The 22,866-nt window shown below is 46.3% G+C and overlaps 2 long non-coding RNA genes across 6 annotated transcripts in view; one reads left to right on the forward strand and one right to left on the reverse strand.

Moving 5' to 3' along the window:
* Window positions 1-35: 35 nt before the first annotated feature.
* On the reverse strand, window positions 36-2,149 carry LOC139045483 (uncharacterized). The gene is made up of 3 exons (XR_011503827.1): window positions 1,845-2,149; window positions 1,560-1,619; window positions 36-969 (listed from the first exon to the last, which is right to left on the reverse strand). It is a non-coding gene; the product is annotated as an uncharacterized lncRNA (long non-coding RNA).
* Window positions 2,150-2,167: 18 nt separating this feature from the next.
* The window catches only part of LOC106832686 (uncharacterized), a 52,052-nt gene continuing 31,353 nt past the window's right edge, over window positions 2,168-22,866 (forward strand). For 3 of the 5 annotated variants that reach the window (XR_006529526.2, XR_011503829.1, XR_011503828.1), the window contains exon 1: window positions 3,919-4,062. This is a non-coding gene — a long non-coding RNA (uncharacterized lncRNA). Of the gene's footprint in view, window positions 2,305-3,918; window positions 4,063-22,866 lie in introns of those variants that run through there. The other 2 variants (XR_011503831.1, XR_011503832.1) reach the window with 1 other exon arrangement.

Consider the following 22,866-nt stretch of genomic DNA (forward strand, 5'->3'; position numbering starts at 1 on the left):
CGCCTCCTCGCCCCCCTCCTCCCCCGCCCCCGCCCCGGGCCCCTGCCGGCCCCGCCGCCTCCGCCGCCGCCGCCGCCTCCGCCGCCTCCCCAGCCGCCGCCGCCGCCGCCGCCGCGGCCCCCGGCTGCAGCTGCAAGGCCGCTCGGCAGGGCGCGGGGGTCGCCGGCCGGCCTGGGTCAGCAGCAGCAGCAGCAGCAGCAGCAGCAGCAGGAGCAGCGCTCTGGGGAGGGGGCCTCGCTCCTCGGGGCGCGCTCCGTGGCCACCCCCTTCAGGGGGGGTCGTGGCCGCCCCCCAGCCCCGGCGCGGTCGGCTTGCTCCAGCAGGGCTCGCCGGGCGGGGCGCGGGCCTGCGCTCGGGGCTCTGTGCCGGGGCGCGCCGGCGCCCGCTCCTCCGCCTGTCCTCCGGCGAGCGCCGACGCTGCCCGGGCGCGGGGCTCCGTCCACCTGCTAAGTGAAGGTTTCACGGGAGACAACAAAGAAAGAAGCCGTTCCTTTCTTCCTCAACCAAACTGGACGACCAGCAGCCGGCCCGCTCCTTCCCTTGCCCGCTCTCTTCTCTCCTCCTCAGGAACACATTTCACTCGTTTTCCCTTAGAGTAGTAAAACTTTTTCGTCCTTGAAGGCGTGGTGATGCTGGCTGCTCGCGTGTGCGGAGAGGAGAGGCTCGCTCCTGCTCTCCCCCTCCGGTCCTCGCGTTTCAAGTTTTGTTCTGTCCTAGGAAAACTTCTTGCGATGGTGCATGTCTCTGAAGTTGCTATTGCCGGAGCTCTTGGTTGCCTCTGAAACAAGAGTCCTTTTTCATTCTCCTCGCAACAGTCACAGTCTGATGCGACATCTTTCCTTGTGGGCAGAAATTAGGAAACAAATATAACAAGGAAAAAATTGAACAGGAGAAAAATGAGGTCGAATTGCTCTGTTACCTTGTTGCTGACGGTTGGGGTTGGTGTTTTATTTTTTTCCCAGCAGTTGTCTGGAGGAGGAGGAGGAAGAAGAGTGCATTGGAGGAGGTGGAGGTGTTTGTGTGCATATAGGGGATCCTTGATACACAACCAACTCCAGTGGGCACGTTGCACGGCTCGTAGAGTGCACCGACGGCGCTGGCACTGGCCGTGCCGGAGCGGAGTTGCAGCGGGAGCTCGCTCTGCGCCCTCGTTCGCGCTCTCTCTCCCTCGCTCACTTTCCCTCTCCCTCCCTCTCTGTCGCCCGCCCGCTCTCGCTCGGATCTGACAGTTCGCTCTCTGTCCCTCCCTCTCAGAGCAGGGACTGTCGAATGTTTACCCTCCGCCGCGAGCGCGCACCCACCACCACACTTTCCCAAATACAAGGAAGTCGAGCACCAGGGCCCCCGCTGATTGGCTACCCGCTGGGTGATTGGCGGGCCCGAAATGACTGGCTCAGGACGCGCGGCCCCCCTTCCGGCCGTTCCGATTGGTTGCTTTTTAATTTAGGCAGAGCGTCGTAGAAGCTGGAAATCTGTCGTCCCCCCCTCCCAGCCTCCCTCCCCCTCGCCACTTTCTCCTCCCCGCCCCTCCCCCGCCACCCCCTCCGCCACATCTTAACTCTTAGAGTCCGGCCGAGTCCTTGGCGTTCCCTCCGCGGTTCTGGGCGTTCGCAATAGGTCTGGGAACGGGGAAGAAAGGGGAGAGAAAAGGGAGGGAGGGAGGGGTGGGAGAAAGGGGAGGGGGAGAATCAGAAGGAAAACGAAGAGGGGAAAAAAAAATCGTGAAAAATAGCAACCTACCCACTCCAGCTAGCACTGCGTTCTGTTGCCGCCCTCCCTGCCCCCCACCCCCTGCCCAGAGATTAGTAAAGCGCGCGGCGTGGATGCGCCATTCACGTTAATACCTATAGGCAGATGTGTCCCCAGTGGTTTCAAAGTTTCCTTTTTCCTTCACCGGCCGGCCCCCATCTCTGTCTCGGCGGGGGTGGGAAGGGGGAGCTCGCATCGCCAAGAGCTCGGGTCGTGGCCACGCTGCTTGGAAATCCGCCACCGCAACTTTCCGCAGCCGCTTCGCGCCGGCGGCGGCCCCCTTTGTTTAAGTTCTCGGATGCCATCATCTGGGAAACCTGCAGCCCAGGACCAGCGCGGTGCCCGCGCGTGCGAGACGGACCGCTCGCCGCCGCGGCTGGCTCTCTCCCCCACCCCCTCTCTGCCGCTCTCCCTCTCCCTCCCTTCCTCCCTCCCCCTCCTCTGGGATTCGTGCAAGTAGCGTGCGTGCCCTTGTGAGTTTGGAAGGTGCCGGTCAGCGGAGCCAGGCGTTGTATTTGAAAAGCAATCAGCCCGGCCTTTCCCCATAGATATATCGTAAGTGTATTCCACCCCATGGCGTTAGGAACTCCCGTCGTGGCAGGAGCCGGCCTCAGGAACCGGCTCCACTAGCCGCGCCCTCCACCGCTTACATTGTGTGTGTGTGTGTGTGTGTATTTCAGTGTGCTTATTGGTGGTGTTTTGCTTGCTTGCTATTCTTAGGCACGGTGGTGGTGCCTTTTCTTTCTTTTTTGTCTCAGATGGGTTTGCGTAGTGGATGGGGCTGGCGGCGACAAACGCTTTCTCAGCCCCAGCCTGGCTGAAAGAGTTAAGGGGACGGGAGGGGGAGTGCGCGGGGTAGGCGGGAGGAGCCGGGTGGGGGGACGCGGCCAAGCGGAAACGCTGCACAGAGGAACCGCAGCGAACCAAGAAAAAAGAGAAAGTGGCAACGAAAACAAGGGCAAATTGAACCCTCCTCGGGGATTTCCAATGCACTAACCCAACTCGGACATTCAATAAATACGTCGTTCCTAATGAGTGTGCGTGTATGTGCACCCCGCACCCCTAGCTGCGGGTGCGCCCGCCGCCCAGCCTGCTCCTCCGGCTGGCGGTCCTGAGCTCCTGCCGCGCCCGCCGCCCGAGCGGCGGCCCTGGACGTAGACGCGGAGCCGCCGGTGTGCTCCGATTAAAACGTGAACGGGGCTGCCCTTCTCTCCCCATGAAAAATTCCTGTGCTCGGCGCAGTTAGGTGAACTCGGTTCAAGCCGGAGCTCTGCAGCCCAGCCGCAGCCACGCAGCCTTTGCGTGATCTCAAAATTCACAGTAGACGCGTAGAACCTATGTAGGAGCTCGTCCAGCTCCAGCTTGCCGGGGGAGAGATGCCACCGTAGGTAGGTTTTAGCAAAGCCATTCTTGCTAAGGTATAGATCGGAAAGGCAGTGGTAACCAAACCCCAAACAGAACGGATTTTTTTCGCCTGCATTCCCCTAAGGTTCCTTTTTCTATTTATGTATGCGTATATGTATATATAAAAGATGGAACACAGATTTCATTGAATAAATCCGAGATCTCCAGGTGCAGACGTTTGAATGGTCGGTGCCAGCACCCCGTGTTTTCCTTTCCTGCCGATTTTGCTTGGATCCGGCTCAAAAACCGAGAGAGTCTCGTGGTTTTGTTTACACTGAATGGGGAGGATAGGAACAGAGCCACGGGGCCGCCTTTCATTAATATACAGTGAGGATTTTGTCTAAATTACTGCTATGAATTTCACAGTACACGCTTTCAAAAGCAGTCTCAGGTGGCCTGATGAAACGTGATAGCGCCTCTGCAAACAGATCCACTTTCTTTCTTTTCAAGGAGGATGTGTGTGCGTCTGGGAAGCCCCCCAAAACGCTGCGCTCCTCGATAACAGAAATACGCTGCTGTTGCGAAGTCTGTCCCCTTCGTCCTCCCCCCTTTCGGCGCACTTGGTTCTCCAGTCTCTCCCCATCCGCCCCCCCCCCCAGCCCCACCCCATCCGCCCCCTCCCTTTGCCGAGTGTGATTGTTTTGTCTGGAAAAAAAAATCCAAAGTATATAACAAGGGGAGAACAGTTAGTGCTGATTTTCATTTGCATACATTTTCATATATTTTGGTGAAAATAATAGACTAGTGGAGAGCTGGGCTTAGAGGAGTCAGTGTAAAGGGAAGACTAGGATGCGTCGCTTCTGGGGAGTTGAGAACATACCTCCCCCCCCCACCCCCCAGTCACCTTATTTAAAAAAAATAATAAAACCTCTTCTTTTATTTTAAAATCTAACCCTGGAAGTTTGCTCGGTAAGTGTTTTTCATTTTCTTTCCTTACTTTCTGCTTTGCTCCCCTTCCTTTCGGTTTATTTATGCTCTGGTAGGGTTGGGAGCTTATTTTCATTGCTTGGGACAAGAGAGGGTTCACAGAGCAACTGTTTTGAAGGAAGGAAGGGAAAGTGTGTTGGGGGAGAGTGAAAAAAACCAGTCCTGCTGAAATATTACATTAAAAATGGACTCAATCCAAAGCGCCCCACAGCAAGGCACTTTGCTTTTTTTGGGGGGGGGGAGTGCTATTAATTTTAATTGTTGATTGTGAGGGGGAAAAAAGCCCCAGAAAAGAAGCGATTATAAAGCACGCAGTATTATAAATATTTCTTGTTTTTGGAATTTTTTTCTGGAGAATCATGACTAGAGGGGAAGAAATCCCCTTTCTGTATGCAGTGCTCATGTGGTGAACTATGTGTGCTTGCCCAGGGTTGGGGTGGGTGGATTCCTGCTGGGAGCAGGGGGGTGGGATGAGGGAGGGGGGTTGGCAAAGGGAGGGCAGAGAGCTGAGAAGAAGGAAGCAGGGGAGGAAGAAGAGGCAGGAAGTCAGCGCACCCTGGTCACTGCCTTGTCTGGGGAGCAGGGGCTTCGTTGCAGCCTCCCAGCTCGAAGTGAAAGTCCATCAGAAAGCGGGGGATCGATCAAAACTAACCAGGACGTCCTGCACTTCACTCCCAGAGGAGGCTGGAGTGTTTGCTTCACAGACTAGGTTTTACTTTGTTTTCCATTTTTGACAGCTGGCCTTGCCCCCCTCCTTGCTACTGTCCCTGGGTTTTGTGAAAATGGAGGGTGCAGTCACTTGCTAGGTGCAGTTAATTAGATAAATATGGCTGGAGGAAATGGCTAGGCCGAGTCCAAGCCTGTGTGAGCACCTTACCTTAGTGAAATTGACTGGAGAGGATTCTTAAAGCTTCTCGGTTTTGTTCTTTTTAACGGAAGCAGCGTCTGGGGTGAGGAGAGGGTGGACTCAAATGGCTGGAATTTTATTGCACTTTTGTATCCCAAACACCTTGCAATTTAAAATGTGTAATTTCTTTGGAAATAGTTGATGCCTAATCAATGAAATGGTTTGTAAGGGGGGAGGAAGAGGTTTCAGTTGGGGGTGGTGGTGGTAAGAATCGCCAGTTTTCCACTCCTTGTTTACGTGCTTGGCAGCGTTGCTTTTGACTGGGGTTAACTCTCTGTGCTCCATTGGACCAGATGCCATATAGAGCTGCTCCCTGAAGATCATTTGTTTCCTTGATGGGGAACATTTCTGAGCAGAGCATATTGGTTGCCATAGAGAAAGAAATAAAAGGAAGAACACTAGTCACATTAAGCTATATGTTTGTGCACTGGGCTTTAGATAAAAGGACCTTGGTTCAGCCAAAGAGAAGAAGCCAAACTAGAGATTTCTAGCGCTGCTAAAACTAGCTTTATTTTGTTTTGGACTTTTACAGTTGAAACATATAAGCTAATTTTATTGGTGGTTGTTAATTTTATATGACACGGTTTACTGAACAAAATAAACTTTGGAAGTGCTCAGGAGTCCCACTGCGGACTTGTCAGCAGGGGGCGCACTGACTCGTCTTAGCAGGTTCTGAGGAAAACCTGGCTGTTTTCGAAAGCAAATCTGCTCATCCAAACTTGCCAAAGGAACAAACAGCCCTACCTTTCCATACATATTCACAATGAGAAGTGAATTCATTGCATAACGCAGGGTCTTAAATATGAGGACAATGACCTCCTCATCTCCCACCCACCCACATCCGTGAAATGGCCCTGAAAGAAATACACTTAAAAAAAAAATTCATCCATTTCTCTCAGGGAAGTGTATCTAGGGCTGGAAAACAGAATTGGGCTGTGGAAGCAAAAACTCTTTGAAGAGATCCTTGAGGGTATGTAATGAGCTACTTAAGAAGGTGCCTTTCAGGTTGTATTTTTTGGGAAACAGTCAAGAAAACAAAACGCATTCTAAGGTATTATCTATTAAGTAATGAACGTTCTTCAACTTGATACATGCTTTGACTTCTAAATAAAACTCAAGCTCCTAGACATTTAGTCCAGGCTCCAGGATCTCTGTTACTCCATTTGATACTTAATGGCTACTTTAATTGTTGGTACCTCCTATGGTTGTAGAAAGATTTTGGATTCATCCTTGAAAGGCTTGTTAGGGAAAAGAAAATACAAAATAGCCATTGCTTAGAGGTAACTGTGGGCTTGAAACTTTTTAGCACAGCATTACTTAACACAGTTGAAGAAAAGTTTTAATAGAGCACAAGGTTTCCGCCTCAGAGATTTTTAGATACTGCCAGCGAAGACTGAACTTTATTGTGGTCAGGATGAAAAAGATGTGGAAAATTTCCTAAAATAGTGAGGGGCAAATCCTGACCAGTTCTGAGGAATTAGTCAGTTTGTCACTAACAATTTTCCCAAGGAGATTTAGAGACTATGACTAAGAAAGGGAAGCCATGAGTGACTGGAAGTGAGAAGCTGGCTTCTCTGGTTCAGTAGTTCAACGCACCTGTGAATGTGTCACCGAGCCTGTTAGGAAGGGGCGCATCACGTGAAAGCTCGAATGTTCCTCAGGAAGAGGGGGGCAAGGCACCTTATTCTTTCTAACCCAACTCCGAGTCAACCAGGTTCCAGCCCTGAGAAGTTTTTCTTTGAAACTAACTTTAAAAAGTCAAGATTTGGATTTAAATGGTATTTAATCTAGGAGGGTTGAAAGATTATGGGAATGATGTAAGCAAAGGAGACACTCTGAAAAATATTTTAATTCAGTGATTTTTGCCTGCAAGCTCTCACATTTAGAGTCAGGAAATGTACTGTCAGGTTTGTGTTAATAAAACAAAGTGGAAAATTGAGGAAACTGTGTAATTTGAACCCAAACATTGCTTTTTCACCAGCTATCTGGACATTTTAGACAAAAGACTTCTGGGGGCGATCCACATGAACTGGACAAATGCCTCAGAGCTCTCGCTTACTTTGCATGCCCTGGCGCGGAATGCGTTGAAAAATTATTAAGGAGCAAGGAAACTTTTCTATTTACTCAGACATTTTACAAAACCCTAGTTAAGCAATAATAGGACATATTTAGAGCATAATTTTTTGTATCACTTTTCGTGAGATCTGTGATTGCTACTATCTTGTCTGCTACTTACTTTCCTTTTTTTTACAAAGGTATTAAAAAAAAAAACCCGAAAGGAAAAAAAATGCTTGCCCCTCATGATATCTATAGTCTTTTACCTAAAAAAGTAAAAGAAACAGAAAATGATAATTTGGGGTAAAGCAACAAGTTAATTTGAGAACTGACATATTATAGAGACGGCGTTAGCGTTCTGTTATGATTTGGAGGTGGAAGCGATCGAGCTGGGTGTGAATTAAGATCCAAAGTGCTGGGCAAAGCTACAGACTTTTAAATTGTTGGGGATGGTGAAATTGCTTTTGCCAAGTGAGAGAGTGAAGAACATTAGCTGAGTCAAATGCACAAACACATAATGGATATTCACTCCTTCACTTCCATTTGAGAATGCTGAGGTGCCCTGATATTTCAGCAGAGCAGAAGCACATCTACCATTAGCATTTGCAAGTGAAAGTGTTAAGCATCCTCACAGTCTACACTGTGTGCGATATACAAAGGAAAGGGCTCTTCAACCATAGTTTTTGGGTAGAAATGAATATTTTCTGTCCTGGCAGTGGATGAGTTGTTTGTTGGTCTGCTGAGTTTTTGAAGCACACCGATGGTTCCCCCGGTTCTTTGTATCGCTTTGATAACTGATTTATCTGATCTGTAGGAAAGGAACAAGCACTTAGTTTTCTTAGATGGGTTTGAAGGAGCAATTATAATTCAGACACTATGGTTTCTCACCCTACATTAAGGAGCTTTACTTCTGATGCATATAGGAAAGCTTTAAACCACAGGCCCTTTCAGATTGTGGAATCTAAATTAAGAAGTCATGGTAAGTTGGTAATCGAGTGTATGCTTTTAAAACAACCCATTTCCAACAGCTCACCCACTCTAGCTGCACGCGTGCACCTGACAAGTCTGCAGTGCAAGCTACCAATCACTAGGGAAGCCGGTCACTGACACAGGGTGATGGACTATTCTCCCCAATCCCCCCCCCCCACAGCCCTACCCTACCCCACCCCACCCCACGCCACCCCCCAACACAGTGGTCTTCTTCTAATTTAAATTCCCAGGGATAGGTAACATAGAGCCCAGCTGATTGACCACAGAGACGATGTATTATCAAAAGCATATGGGTATGTCCTAGCTAGAAAAATATTCCAAGGTCAACTTGGTGTTTTTGTGTCTATGTTTTTAAAAAAAAAACTCAGAGACAGTGACTCAGCTTTGGCAGAGGGGTGGTTGGCTTTTTTGAGCTTGTGGTCCTAACAGAATTGAATTCTCTTCTCCCTTGAGGACATCCCCTACCCCAAACATTCCCTACATATCATACAGCATCTCCTTTCTGGGTTGGAACCAGGTAGTCTTGGGATGGATAAGAGTCGTTGTGGCACACCAGAAAACAATTCTTGCAATTTGGTGCTTCTGTTTTTTTATTATTAGGTTTTTGGTTTTTTTCTTTTTGACATTTGACCTTAGCTACTCTCAGGACCTGGGTGCAGATTGCAGCTTGTTGGACTGAAAGCTGCTCGTTTGGGCATTTCCCCCAAATGGTGCTTATGTGGAATTTTCTCTCCTGTGAGTGCTGAAGCTCCCACTTCACTGTCCTGCTCTCTCCCTAGGCCTACCCTAGACCAGTCAGCCTTATGGGGTCCTCGAGAAAGTGTGGCTATTTTGTTCACTTTTAAAATACAGTACCAATATTCACTGGCATTTGACACTTCAAATACTCCAGGGTTTTCAGCGTGAAAATATCTGGTAAAGAGACTTTGGTGGTAGAACTAAGTGGCCTTGCTCACTGTAGCTTCATGCAACTGGGGTGTCTTAGTCTCAAGTTAAAAGTTACGTGTCTTCTATTGCTTGGAACACTCACCCTTCCTTCCAAATTTTCTCTGGGGGCCTGGTTACTCACTAAAGCCCAAGGGGAGGACCCGAGGCTTACAGCGGTGCTTGACAGACATCCACTATGAATTTAGCATTATATCAGGGTGCATGAAGTCTCCAGAACGGAAGGCATGCATTGTCCAAAGGGTATAGCTTGTGTTCCCTTTATTTTTATTTCACATCGCAAAAACAAACCAGTAAAACTTCACTTGGAAAAACACTGACTATTAAAGTCACCTAAGTTAGAAAACACTACAATTTGATTGCGGGGCGGGGGCGGGGTGGGGGGGGGGGGGTGTCTAGCAAGAGATTGATTCCTTTCCAGGATTAGAAAGTCAGGTTGGAAGTTTCCCTAGAAAGGTTTGCTTTGGGGGACACCAGCGCTCGAGGTCTCCATTCCACAGCGGCGGGTCCCCTGCCCGCCCCCCCAGTGATTTGTGGCCATCAGAAGCGACTTCTCCCGAATAGGCGGCGACTTGTTGGGGTCCCAGGGCCAAGCTCTGCTTCCTTAGACTGCATTTTATTTGGAGCACAGTTTGCATAATAAAATGAAGAGGGTCCCTTTACTCCCCAAGCACTCCCCTATAAGGGCTTTCAGACTGTTATTTGAACACCCAGAGCGGCCTTCAGAAGACGAATTAGCATTGCTTTCTACGGAAAATAAAAACGAAAAGAGATTTTTAAAAAGGCAAAGAGAAAAGGGAGTAAGGTAAAAGGAGTGAGGTTGAGGAAAAAGCAGGGCGAGATGGAGGAGACCGGGGACAGGAGAGGACAAGAGAGAGGGAGATGGGGGTGCGGGACAGCGAAGAGGTAAACGCTGAGTCACCCTAACAGGTCATTGGGTACCCAGGAGCGAGATACGGCAGCCCAGGAAAAGCCGGGTGCAAATCGCACCCTGTCTTCCAGGTCTCCTTCCCCGCCTGCTGTGGAAGCGCAGACTCGGAGCTCGGCGCCGCCCGCCCGCCTTTGTCACCGGCTCGGTGCGCGGCCGCGGGCTCCCGCGGTGGGCTTTGTTCTGGTGGAGCAGGGCAGGACCCCTCGCACCGCCGCGTCCCCGCCCTCCCTGAGCTGGGGACGGTGGGGGTGGGGACTGGGCGACAGGGACGGGGACCAGAAGAGCATCGGCGGGCGGGCGCCTCCGAGCCTGGGATTTCCTTCCTTGGCTCCTTTTCGCAATTGAGCTGTTCTCCCTTCAGGAAGGGGGCCAGGGCTGCGCAGAAGGAGGGCGAGCGGGAAAGGGGGCGAGGTGCCGCTCTCGGTGCCTGCGTCTGAGGATTTGTATTGTATGCATGTCCGCATCGATGGACGGATGGATGCATGTATGCATGAGGAGAACCGTTGAATCTGGTCCCAGGTTCTAGGTTTCGGGCCAAGGTTTGGCAGCAGCAGGGCGCCTCAGGTCTGTGCCTGGTTATGCCCTGAGATCTGCTCTCAAGGTGCTTTGGGGCCGCGGGTGGGCGCTGTGGACGCGCCCTGGGTCCGGGGGCTGCCCACGGAGAGCGCACAGACCCCAGTCGTGGAGGCCTGTGGCGGGGGACAAAGAAGCAGACACTCGAGCAAGCAGAGGGCAGGCGCGCACGTGCACCCACGCGCGCACCCCACCTGGAGCCCCTCCCCATGTGCCCCCGCGCCTCGGAGCCCAGGGCTCTGCGTCTGGAAAGTTCGCCCCTTGCAGAGCCGGCTCTCTCCTCGCACCATTACATTTAGCAAACGGCGTGTGAACGTGTGTCACCCTCTCCCCAGCCACCCCCAAAGGTGTGGACAGATTGCAAGAGTTGCTCTGTTATTGTTTGTCAAATAGGCCCTTTCTCTTGGGAGAGGGGCGAGGGGCATGTGGCGGATCCCGGGCCAGGATTACATTAATCAAAGCATTATTTCCCCAGAGAAGCCAAGCACAAATGAGAGTAAATCCTAATAAAATTGGATCGCGGACAAATGGTACGCTTTAAGTAATCTGTACCGCCTGACAAAAATCTCACATGTATAAGATGTGGGTCTTTAAAGAAAAAGTCCGCACACCTCTGGCCTTGGCTTGGCTATTGGGTCGGGATCAGGATGAGGGACAGTCACCACGCAAAGCTCAGCTGAACTTCTTGAGTGACAAGGGGACGTGGACTCCGGAGTTGGAGGTGCCACAAAATCAGGTCTACTCCAAAGTCACTGTTGGCCCGAGCCCCCCCAACCCCCCGGGGAGTATCTGCAGAGCCCCTGGGCCGGATGAAGTCCCCCTCGGTGCCCTGCGAGGACGCGAACTCTGTTCCTCTGGGAACGTAGCTCTCATTTTCCTTCTCCAGCGAAGCTGTAGGGTGGGCAGGTCCCCGAGGCTGAGGGCGCAAAGCTCCAGCGAGCGGGTAGGCGGGCGCGGCCCGCGGGCTGGGCAGGGGCCGGGCGCCCGGGCGCGGCGCCGGCAGCGGATTCCCAGGGCTCCCCGGGCCCCCAGCAGCGGGCCCGGCGGGGCCGTTTCTTAGGCGGCCTCGGCTCCCCTCGGCCAGGGAAGGGATGTGCGTTTGAGGGTGACTGCTGGGACAGCCGAGGGCGCAACTCGCCGGCGAGACTTCGGGTACTTTTGGGTCCGCCCCAGCCAGGAGGCGAGGCTCATCCGCCTTCGTCGCCCAAGTAGGAAACTTTCCGAGGCTTTGTGCAGCTCTGCGGGGAGAGAAAAGCAAAGCTCCCCCTTCCAACCCCGTAGCGATGATTGAGTCAAGCAAAGCCAGCCAGCCAGGAGGCACGCTCCCCCAGCCGCGGAGACCCGAGAGCCGACGGCGACGCCTCGCGGCCCCTCGTTGGTGACAAGTGTGAAAACACTGTCTCAGTCGTGCGGCTGAGCACCAGGACCCTTTCAGAGAGGCGCCGAGGAAACCCGCTCGGTCCGGGTCCTCCGCCCGGCCCCTCCCCTGCGCCCCGAGGCTGGCTGCTAGGCCCCCATGGGGCGCGGACGCGCCGACGCCCCCTGCAGGCCAGCGCCGGGAGGAGCCAGCGCACCGCCCGCGGCCATGCCCGGGCCGGGTGGGTGCTCCGCGCTGCCCGCGCCGACGCCCCGCCGGCGCCCGCCCGCACGCCCGGCGCCGGTGCCTTTCCGCAGGCGAGCTCCCGGCGGCCGAGGAGCGGCGGGCAGCGGTGAAGGAGGGAGAGAGGGGAGCGCGGGACGCGCGGGGCGGGATGCTGCCGGCGTCGCCCCCTCCTTGGTCGCCTTCCCGCCCCCTCTCCAGTCCGCGCCGGGCAGCCCGGCTGGTGCGGCGCGCGCGCCTCGTTCCCGGCCCGTGGCCTCCGGAACCCCGAGAGGTCGCCGTCCGCTCGCAGGGGCCATGCCGGGCGCCTGGCGGGAATGGGCCGCCTCACCTCCGGCGAGCGCGCTTCGGAGGGGCCGCTTGCCCTGCAGTCTGGCGAGTAGAGCGGCTTGGAGGCAGTGTGCCTGTGCGAGGGCGGGTGTGCGTGTGAGTGCGGTGCGCGCGCAGGGCAGGGCAGGCGGCGTTAGAGGATGCTCTGGTGCAAGCGTAACCTTTTCAGCCTTGAGATCTAAATCTGCAACCCTAGTGCTTCTCCCGCCTCTGCCCCCCCACCACACACATTCTCTGCACACGCGTCTGCTTCTTTCGCCTTCATCCCGTCTGATTCCCAAAGAGATCCCCCTTGCGGTCCGGGGATATTCATGGACACGCTGACCCACGTGAGCGAGGGTAATGCTGAAAGGGACAATGTTCTCTGAGAAATGCCACCGAGAGAATTCCCATCATTCAGCCTGCTCTTTAGACTGGATTTCCCCCACCGGGAAGCCACGTTTCAGGGGGCTTGTGTATCTGCTTCCTCTCTGCCTTGGCCTTAAAAATTGCTGCATGGAGGTTGTTTTTATATTTGGAGGCATAGGGACGAGGTAGGAACCAACTGAAAGTCACTTTTGGGGTGTCTCTTTAGCTGCTCAGCTGTGGTCCTGTTATGTGCCACTGTCCTCAGCCCCTTCCACTTTGCTGGCTCCTTTCCAGCGATGGGAAATTTGGGGTGGAAGTGAAGACACCCACACCTTTTCCGTTCTGAAATAATGATTCTCCTTTCCTCCAGTCTGCGATTTGCATAATTTGGAAAAAAAAAAAAAAAAACCAGAGCTGTCGGTTATCTTCTCATTAGAAAAGAGAAAGCAGACTAGCAGAAGAAAACTTGGGCCAAATGAAATTCCTCCTTCTTAAAACATTAACCAGTCCCCTCCAGACTGTCCGACTCTCAAGGGGAAAGCAGGGCAGAGAGAATTCAGAAAAAGGCTAAATATTTCTCTCCTACACCGAGAATATGAGCCTAATTGCTAAACTGTATTTTTGGTAGCATGAGGTTCAGAAGATCCTGAAAAGAAACTTTATAAGTACTTTTAGTTGTCTTCTTTTTGCCTTAATGTTTACATCTGAAGATTTTCAAGAATTTGGAAATATCAGTGGTATATAGTTTTTATTTCTTGGATTTATTCATGTTAGGTGGTTTTACTATTAGCCAGAATTCTTTGTAAGACCTCCTGTCCTGGAGAAGGTCTCTAAGTAAAATTTACACATACTCACCTCAAGAGACCCTCACCAGTCAGTATCTTGATACAATTTCCATCACTCCTTCTCCTAAGATAACTTATAGACTGCTAAATTTTAATAAAGAGTGTTAATGGTAAAATGTTAATGTTTAAGTAGATGAACTTTTGTTTTTGGAATCAAAGCTTAGCTATTCTTTGAATTCTTTATCAAGCTGTTTGACCACAGGCCTTCCTAAGAGAAGGGAAAGATGAAGAGGAGGTGGCACTTTAATTTATTTGAACTATATGTTGACATAAGATCATAAAACTAGCCTTTTGGAAAACAGTAAATAACTAAACCATGTCTATAAACACCCACCACCTTTGGGACTGTGAAAAAAATAAAACCTCATTACTTTCATAGAAAACAGCGCTCAGTTAACAGTTAACTAAAATATTGTATGGCAATCCTTAGAAGCTCCTCCTCCTCCTTCAGTATAGTAGAGTTTGGTAATGTACACATATTTATACACGATGTAAATATACATATGCACAAGGGTAGATGTTTATGTACATAACATAACAAAATATATACATACCCCAACTGAATATATTTGCATATAACAAGCCCATGTGTAATATACCAAACTTCTATGATTAACAATACGTTCTATAACAGATAGTCTTAAAATAAGAGGAAGAGGGAGTAAATCTTATCCCTTTTGAAAAACTTTTTAAAATTTCCTTTGAAATCTGAATTGTACTAACTGTAGATGACGTCACCGAAATCAATAAATAATACATGCATAGTATTAATATTTTAAGCACACCACCATTTAAAGTCCTATGAACTTAAATAACTTGTTTTACATAAAAAAAGGGGACCATACTTTAGAATGCACATTTAAAATATAAACATTCTATCTAAAGTCAGGTATATTTTGTCTTTTTTCCCCCTGCAAATGAAATACTGTTGTCTTAGAACAAAAAGTAAATTCTGGACACAACAAAAAAGAGCATTAGTATTATTTTCCATTACATTGTAAAGAAAACATTTTTAAGTAGTTTAATTTTCTGGGCTTTTATATCATTGAAAGACGTTCAGTGTTCTAGTGATAATTCAAAATGTAAAAGCAAATTCGAAGCATATATTTATACTTGAAATGATTTGTATAGTATGGGATGACGTGTTATGTATTTGCTTCTTGTTAGATGGTATTTTGAATCTTTGCATTTTCAAAGACCTTTTTGGGTTAAAATAAGAATTATTACAATAAGTTAAAATGAGTACATTGGCAAAAATCCAAATGTTCATTTGTGCTGAGCAAATGTAAAGAAATGTTATGTTTGAATATTATACTTTAAAAGCTATTTGTCCTAGTTGATAAAGGAATCAAAATGACAAAGTTTTGAAATTTTCTTGAAGCCCATGATAGAAGGACCTCTCTCAAGTAATGAGAGTTATTTTTACTGATACTGTAAAATATTTTGTTCACTTTTCTGTGTTTATGATGTATATTTCCTTACTGAAAAACGTATATGATGCTTATGATGGTGTTTATTCCCACATGCAACTTATTGCTTATTTATTTCAGAGAATTTCAGGGATTGATGACTCATGGTGGTATCTAAATATTAGTGATGAGCTTGTGAAAATAAAAATCGGTTTAGCCCATATGCTTTTTGAGATTTGTTGCTTAATCTTTTAAAAAATTTGAAGTTAAAATGATAGGAATACCACAAGTGAAAATTTTTAAGAAGAGAATATTACTTGGGAAGAAGTAAGAACATTTTACTCTAAATGGGTTTTAAAATCAATCGCAAAAATAAGTTAGTCTTTTAATTGAGAAAGTTTTCTATCCCATGGTGTGGGGTGACATAAGGAGACACAGGCTATGTAATGATTTAAAAATGCACAATGTTCATTCAAAAATTTGGGTGAAGAGTCATTCACTACAAAAATGTAAAATAATCTTTTCTGTCAATTTAATTAATGAAATGAGTAGAGGACTATTTTGGTAGGCTCAAGTTACACATATAGAAAAATTTGTAAGAATAAATACTTTGGCACGCTGTGGCCTAAAAGCAGACAGAACTATAATATAGCAAATAAAACTCCCCAGAATGTAGGCATCCAAGATTCGATTTCATTAAAAAATTTGGCAGTTAAAGAAAAGAAGGAAAAATGCTTATTAAATCAGGGCAACTATAAAATGTTGACAGATCTCAAGTTTCACATCCAACTAGGCTCTTAGAAAACTGCTAGGATGTGGTGGAGAACAAGTTATTCTGTCAAACCATTTCTCATAGTGAATTATCTTTTCAATACCCTCAAATTTAAACTCCAACTTCATAGACTAACCATTTTTACCTCCCTCCTTTCCTTCCTTCCTCCCCCACTTCCTTCTTCCTTCCTTCCCTCCTTTCTCTCTCTTTCTCTGTTACTTTTTCTCTTTCTTTCTTCAGTCTGTACGCAGTTGAGTGAGGCTAATTGAGGAAGGTTCAGAGAGAAACCCTAGGGCAATTTCAGGTATTCAGCCTCAATGTTCGACATTATCAATTACACACATTGAGGTGAGGTGTATCTGTGCTCTCTCAAAACGTTTATTTTCTTTCCTCATCCAACTACCAGCATCTTTTAAAGAGAGAGCCAGGCAATGTTTACCAAAGGCAAAATAAATTGGAGAATTGGATTAATTATTTGGAGAATTCAGGCATTGCTACTCTCCCTTCAGCCTAGCTATTACCAAAAACAAAAAAAGGAGTGAAATTTGAACAATCTAATTTGGCTATCTATCGTGATTAAATTTGTAAAATAGCAACTAATTCTATAAGATATTGCTTGATTCCTCATTCTACCAATGTTATGAGAGATGGAACACACACCTGAATGGAACTCCAGTTGAATCATTTACCAGATTTAAATAAAGAGAGTTGAGGGGCCTGACTTGCCAGGTTTGGCTGAGTACATTGATTGAAGTTATTAGATAATTGTTCACCTTTCTACTTAGCCCCGTGAGAGGAGACACACACACACATATTATAAAATACTTTAAATTAATATTAAATAGTCCAACTGGGATTGCTAAAGTTATTTACATTAGCAATGGATTAAAATATTCGCATTATACATTTAATGAGTTAGAATCTTAGTCTCCTTGTCTGCTCTGACTTGGAAACATTTGCTGAACACTTCTTACAGGATCTTTCAGAGAGGACAACTTTCCCAGTGTGATTTGGTGAATTGAAAGTTGCTGTCTCTTTACTTTCTGCAGGGGACAAAAAGTGAGAGAATAACAGGGGACAGTGTTATGTACCGTAGGTGATAATTAGAGCCATAGACGATTTTGAAATGGTCTTCGGTAGAGTAGGATAAGATTGAGCATCATTTGGGTTTAGTCTAAAGAACATTAGTAAACATTAATTATGGGTGACTTTTAAAAAGATAGCTAGCTGCAAATATTATTTTAAAAATAGCATCTAGAATCCATATTAATAAGCTTTGCTTTCTTTCTGAAAAATTTCTGGAAAATTATGTCACTACATTTTGCATTCATCTAATTAAACAGCTGAAGTATTGTTCTAACATATAAAGCATGAATACTCCAAGAAGAAATAAAAATGTATGCTAGATAAAAAGAAAACATTGCTGATTTCATATTTGCTATAATTTCAAGGAGTGGCCAAGTGAAAACTATAGGCTAATAATGCTTTCTGTTTATTTATAAAGTTGTTTTATTACATTAACAGAAATTACGTTCTTTGTATTAATCTTAGAAAAAGTGTGATCATCTTTTGAAGTTTTTAATGATTCCTGTGTCTAGATGCATGTAAAATAGGGGAATACTTAACAGCTTTACTGTTTGCTTGCACAGAAATGAAACATATAGAAAAGATGTTAGTGAATAAATGAATGAAGGGTGTTTAACAACCAGGCATTTGTTACAACCACTAGTCATCCTATGCTGTCTTTTTCCTCTTGAGCCTCCAAAAACTTCTACAATGTGAAATTATTACAGAATCACTAATTATTCCCCACCCCAGATACTTCTCAAAAAAGTGATGCCATCCACTGAAGATTTATGGCAAAACAAGACAACAAACTTATTGTTAGGAAATTCTCCTGTCATAAGGATTTACAGGAGTTTTTGGAAATAATACCTAAGGGGGTATTTATTTTGCTTCTTTCCTTTCTCGGCTTTGAGGTGGAGCCTGATTCTCTGTGTTGGCCGTTGATCACGGTGGAGGCTATGGAGAGGTAGCCATGTAATTTCTTTATCTTTCACCTGCAAATTACGCACATTATTTTGCAGCTCAAAATAAGCATTCCCAACGAGTTGCATTCAGTAAATGTCTTTCACAGCATTAGTACAGAACTGAGGTACAAAAGAATATTAATCTAATACATTCCAAAATTCAAATACTTGTGATTAATAAGCATTATTATCTATAAATAAGGCCCTAATGATACTTTGGCAGTGTTGTAAACACAAGAATCAGAGGCAATTATTGTCATTATTGTTCGGCGAGTACTTCCCATGAATACCAAATGGGTATTGCTGCCCAGCTACTTGGCAAGTAAGGTTCCTATAAAGAAGCAGATGTTGTCCAGTCAGGACTGGCTACTATCAACTGCCCTTAGCCCAAAACACAGAGTCCTTAAAGAAAGAAAAAAACCCCCAACATATCAAAAACAATTTTGACGTGATTTTTTAAAAAAATGCCCTTTATAATAAATATAAAAGCATCTTGAGAATAACGCTGTTTCCCAGTACTGACTTTGGTGAATTGGCTACATCAGCAACCATTGTGTTAGCCGGAAGGAAAGGTCTCCTCTGCGGGGCTCTAGACCCAGTGTGATGAGGTCCCTTGAAGAAAATCAGTGGACAACAAAAAATCAGTTACAACAATACAAATAATGCCTCCAAGAGCATGGGCATGACCACGTCTTTATCTTTTTTCCCTTCCACAGGCCACACAGAGCTTACTCTTCTCTGTTAAGCAGGCCCAACCCACCAGGCCCAGCTGCAACACCGTGTGTGTGTGTGTGTGTGTGTGTGTGTGTGTGTGTGTGTGTGGTAAGGTAGAGGGAAGAGTTACCACAGTACAAGTTAAATCAAGTTCCTCATACTCAGAGAAAACTGGACACAGCTCCCTGGCCACACGTTCACTCTTCACTCTAGGTCTTAGAAGTCAATGCAGGCCCAGCGTTGGCTGTGTCAGTGAGCTGATTTTAGCTTGCAGTCTTACTGAATTCAATGGCATTGGGTAACAGCTAAATTGGTTTTTGTGGAGAGGAAAAAAAAGTTTTGTACACATTTTCCTAAGGGATAGGTGCATTAAGCATCAAATAGAGATTTTTTTTGTCTATTTTTAAATTTTCTTGCGCCACGCTTATGCTTTAAAGATGTTACACGTCTGTACAGAGGGACTTGAGAAAGCATTGAACTGCTTTCCCAAGGCACTGGAGAAACTTAGAGAGGAGGCTTAGGGTGGCGGTGGGGGAGGTGGGTGTTGCAGAGAAACGACCTCTTTGCCAACCATTGTTCTCGGCTCTCAGTTTCAGCGTGAGCGTGCTCTTGATGGAGAATGCATTGTGGAAGGGGACACTAACCCCTGGAGGTGAGCGAGATTGTTTAGTGGACTCCCCCCACCCCCCAGCAGACACCTCTTTACCATCACTTTACGTTTGAAGAGATTGTCTCTTCTTGCCCTCAGGGAACTGAAACAGAAGGGATTCCATTGTCCTCACAATAAGCTGGAGGGGGGTGGGGGGAGGGGAACCAGGGAGAATGTCAGCCTATGAGATTTTCCTCTAGCTCCTTCTGAAAATGCTCTTGCCACTCTCAGCCTGGATTCGGTCATGGGAACAAGGTAGCCAGGTGCAGGGATGCAGGTAGCTGGACCCCAAAGCCATTGCTGACAGGAGGCCTTGGGGTGATAGCCTGGGCCCTGGGCACTCTCTCCTTCCTCTTCCACTTTGAACTCTTCTGAAGGGGCTGGGGGGGAATGGTCCACCAGAATTCAGCAGCCTGTGCTCAATCTCTGAGTACAGGGAGATGAGAAAAGGTGAGCCCTTCCAAGCATATCTGTTATCATTTCCAAGCATAATGACTCGAAAGAGAATTTCCGTGACAACGCTAATAATAATGACCAAATTTTACCAAGGACTTACCATGTACCAGGTATTAAAACAGCACCTTATGTGCATTGTCGTATTTAAGCCCCAAAATGCCCTTTGAAGTACAGCTCCTATCCAGGTTTGACTTGAACCAACTGAGGCATCTAGGGGCTGAGTCGCCTGCCCAAGGTCACATGACAATGGTACTGGGTTTTGATCTTCCATCATGTCTCTTAGAGACAATGTGCTTTTAATGGCAATGCTTTACTGCTTTCTAAATTCTCGGGGACCCTGCTGCTTTCTCCTCCTCTTGGAGTTTCCCAGATGTCACCCCTTTAGGGACACCTCTGTGCTAGTTTGCAAAGCAGTCCTGTGACATTTGTGAGTTCAGCACCCCCACCAATCTCATATCAAAACAAAGATGGTAAAGGCTCTTCAGGCTTCCTCATACACCGTTGTTACAGTCAGCCACGTCTCCCAGCCCTGTGTGAGAATGAGAACAGAATAAAGCTCAACATACTAGCCTGAAAGGATTATTACAATTTAGTTTGGATGGTGTATTTACACTAAAGTATAGCAAATTGTGATAAGGGACTCAGAAAGTGCATGTGTGTATATCTATAAAGTCTTGTGCTAAATAAACAAGTAGTAATGTGTCAGTTTCTCCGTGTATTAGCGCGCTGGGAATGCAAATAACCTATTGATGGGAAACACGGTCCCTAAACATAGTGTTGACTACCAGTTCTGGAGATTGTCCCGCTTCCAGGCTGGCGAAAGAGCCCTTGGGGCTGCTTTGGCTGGTTCTGCTCCTCAGCGTGCTCAGCTCAGAACACCTTCACAGGGACTGTGTGGACGCCTCGTGGTGCCAGGCAGAGGAACTTTCTTAAATCTCTTCACTGCTCTTCTTTGGGAGACAAGGGAGCTGTTTCAGGTGAGCCCAGGGTAAATCCGTGAGGCTGGACTCTGTGCCCCCGGGAGAGGGTTGTGAGTCTGCGTACTGCTCCTCCTACCCTAACCGGTGAGCAAAGTGGGCAAATGCTGGTTCTTGGCTAGAGGGAAAATATGTGGCTTCGTTTGGGATCTAAGAGGAAATATAATCAGCCATGAAACTTTGAGAAACACTGGTACTCAACATACAGCAACAGTGACATAAAGGTTGAAAAAACCCTCAATAATGATGAAATCATTTCATCATTTAGAATGAAATCTTCATTGCTGCCACTGGCCCCCAAAGGACAAAATGTTATTTGTAAAGGTCAAAGTGAAAAGGTTACTTGGCTTTCAGCAAATGACTTTCACGAATTAATTAATCAGTTATTAATCCACTAATATTGTACCTCATTCCAAGAAAGAATTTGAGGCAGTTTATAAAAATATATGACAGAAAGAAGCTGAGTTGGGAAAAGTGAAGCAAGGTAAAGGTGGCACAAACTAATGCATGCCCTCAAATGCTGTCCTCTGCTTCGAGATGTTAGAAAGTCACATGAAACGACCCGAGATAGAGTTTGCTTTCTCCACAGCAAAAAAAAGCAAGAGAAAGAGAAAAAAAGAGTTTTACAATAAACTATCAATCTATGTTAACTTTCATTTAAAAAGACAGTTTTCAAGATGAAGTATCAATTACATATGACTTGGATATATCTCCTAAACATCTTTGATATATTTAACCTTACAGAAAATGTTCTGAGAAGAATTTACTACAGTATCTTCTGTATTAAAAATAAGAAAACTAAAATTGAGTCCATTAGAAGTTTATATTGGAGAAATAGCATGATGATAGTCTTTGACAATTTTTAATGCAAGCAATCGGCATTTTACTTCCCACAAGATAATTTGACAGTTTGCAAAGTATAGATCATGTCTGCTTCTTCCCAGTAAGTCCCAGGAAATCAATAAATGATGCATGTTTTACTGTTTCTTCTGTTTTTTTGTTGAGGTAGTCAAGAGGCAGACAGTATAAAGAGCTCAGTAAAATTCCTTATATTCAGGAGTATATAAATTCATGCAGTGAGCCTCAATTAGTTTAGTGACTTGGTTGCCTCATGTAATCTTTTTGGTTTTGGTTTTCTCATCTGTTCAACCAGATATGGGATGCAGTTGATCTTTAAGTTGCTTTCTAGTCATAAAATTCTCTATTTTGAATTTTCTGTCATCTAGAGAATCCATTAATGTAAGCATGATTTTTAAATATCTAGCTGTATTTCAATGGATACAGAACTTGCTTGTAAAGAAGAATACAGGGCCTTCTATTGTGCAGTGTAAATCAATAAAATGAAAATGTATCCATTGACAACATTTGTATCTTCACCTCTTACAGAGCGGTGCCATCTCTTTGAATACAATATACTTTTATGCCCCATTAAAGCATGCTTGACATAGCTTTCAACTACTTGCAAATGCTGAGAAGTTGAAAAACATAACATTTACAAAAGATACATCTGGTGCATATTTATATGACTTGGAATAAGGAATCATTTAAATACTGCTGAGCCATCGCCATATTAGGAGAAAAGATATGCCATGTCCATATGTGAAATCAGTAGTAGAATACATGTAGGTTTAAATTTCTCTTACACATTTTTTTTTTACTTGACGCATATTAAAAATATGGAAATATCAATTAGGGCTTAATTCATCTATTTGAGTTGTTGGAACTGCTGTTCCCCTGAAGTTTATAGATTATATCATTAAATCTTGTTTATATTCTAGAGGAGATCAGTTTTGAAAAGGGTTAAAGTGGCACTTTCTACTTAGAAAAGTTGTTTCTTCAGGTGCAGGAGCTCTGAATTTGGGGATCGTGGACCTGTTAAGCATCCAGAGATAAGATTCAGGGGCTCCGTGACCCTCTTGAGTTTATATGCAAACATTTCGCATGTGTATCTACATAGGATTTTTTTCTTTTTTTTTTTCCTTCCTGGAAAAGGTCTAACTTACATCAATATCTCAAAGAGGTTTATGACCCTGGTGTAGTGGAAAGACTTGGAATCATAAGAAATACTTGAGATTACCTCTTACTAGTTGCTTAACCTACCTTCTGCAGGCCTTATCAGTAAAATAAAAGGGTTGCACTACATCATCTGAGACGCCCTTTCCAGCGCCAGCATTCTGTAGTTGTGGGTCAGAAACTTACCTCAACTTACCTAAATACTCAAGCCACCAGCGCCGTCAGCATTTATTCTATCCACG

Source organism: Equus asinus, chromosome 6 (assembly GCF_041296235.1).
Source record: "Equus asinus isolate D_3611 breed Donkey chromosome 6, EquAss-T2T_v2, whole genome shotgun sequence".
NCBI classification, from domain to species: domain Eukaryota; kingdom Metazoa; phylum Chordata; class Mammalia; order Perissodactyla; family Equidae; genus Equus; species Equus asinus.